The 1,533-nt window shown below is 44.2% G+C and overlaps 1 non-coding gene across 1 annotated transcript; it reads left to right on the top strand.

The window, feature by feature from the left end:
• The first annotated feature begins 407 nt into the window (after positions 1–407).
• On the top strand, positions 408–514 carry LOC118481367. Its single transcript, XR_004865574.1, has one exon. It is a non-coding gene; the product is annotated as a small nucleolar RNA R71 (small nucleolar RNA).
• The last annotated feature ends 1,019 nt before the right edge of the window (positions 515–1,533 follow it).

Genomic DNA, 1,533 nt, shown 5'->3' with positions numbered 1-1,533 from the left:
CCAATGGAGGACCTGACAGCCTAGGTCTATTATCAATGTAGTTTACCGATTCTGTTTGATTATCTATTTCTTTCATACAACTCCAATTTTCATGTGGCCCACCACACCCCTCGCAAGCCATAACCGAAGCCGTTTTTGCCATTTCTAACTTTTTGATTTTTGAAGAAAGGGCTTCGATTTGGGCTTGCAAGGAAGTGCTCTCATCAACCTTATGGGCGCCTGGGGCAATAGATTTCGTGCCTCGGGGAATGTGCCATTGAAAATTGGTTTGAGCAATTTCCTCAATTTGATTATAAATTTCATTTGGGCGGCGATTACCTAAAAGTCCCCCGGAGCTAGAGTCGAGTGTTTGTCTTGTGTGTGGCAACAACCCATTATAGAAAGTGGATACTTGTTGCCATACCGCAAGACCATGATGAGGACACTTCCTTAGTAGCTCCTTGAACCTTTCCCAAGTTTCATATAAGGATTCCCCGTCCTCTTGTGAATATGTGTAAATTTCAGTCATTAATTTAGCCGTTTTAGCAGGAGGGAAATACTTATATAGAAACTTTTGGGCTAGTTCATCCCATGTGTTTACCGAGCCAACTGGGAGGGTATTAAGCCAAGCCTTAGCTCGGTCTTTTAGTGAAAATGGAAACATTCGAAGGCTGATGGCGTCATTTGATGCTCCATTGATCCGAAAGGTATCACATATTTCTAAGAAGTTAGTAATATGTAGATGGGGATCCTCATCCGCAAGCCCATGGAAGGTTGCGGAGTTTTGGAGCATTTGTATCAAATGCGGCCGAAGTTCGAAGTTGTTGGCCTCGACATTCGGTGCATTGATAGCGGCGCCGAGATTACCTACGGTGGGACGTAGGTAATCCATGAGGGTACGTTGGTTCGCCATTGGAAGTGGGTCCCCCGAAACTTTCTCTTGGTTTTTAGCCGTGAGTCTTTTTCTTAGAAAGCGTTCGGGTTCGTCTAAAGGTTCTTTTATGTCCCTACTAGAACTAGAGCTCATACACTACGTGGAAAGTTCAGATGTGGCGCCTAGGTTCCAAATCCTGCAATAAAAACAAAAAGAACGTTGGTCAGAAGTTTCACCACGGCCCCGTGCTCAGATGAACACGGCCCGTGGTCGGAGATACAGTGATTGTTTTCAGGATCCCTGTTACTGAGGAGCTCGACACGGCCCCATGTTGCACCGACACGGCCCCGTGCTCAACCCTCTGTAACTCGGAAAATAAAAACTGCCAGTAACAATGCTGGGCACGGCCCGTGTCCAACCAGGCACGGCCCGTGCTGAGCTCTGCAAAAGCTGAAATATTTATAAAAATCCTAAAAAAACATAAAAATAAGAAAAAACGATTAGGCCGTTGATCCCTAACTTTCTTAAAATCCTTGTGTCCCCGGCAGTGGCGCTAAAAACTTGATGCGTGTGTGGTGGTATATATTTTATGTATATTTTTTAGCCCTTTTTAACCAGTTTAGTCAAGTTTTAAATTTATAAAACACGATATTTTACTAACACCAAACACACATATGGGC

This window comes from Helianthus annuus, chromosome 8 (assembly GCF_002127325.2).
Source record: "Helianthus annuus cultivar XRQ/B chromosome 8, HanXRQr2.0-SUNRISE, whole genome shotgun sequence".
Classification (NCBI taxonomy): Eukaryota; Viridiplantae; Streptophyta; class Magnoliopsida; order Asterales; family Asteraceae; genus Helianthus; species Helianthus annuus.
Note: the sequence above shows the minus strand (reverse complement) of the source record. Positions and strands in the feature narration are given on the sequence as shown.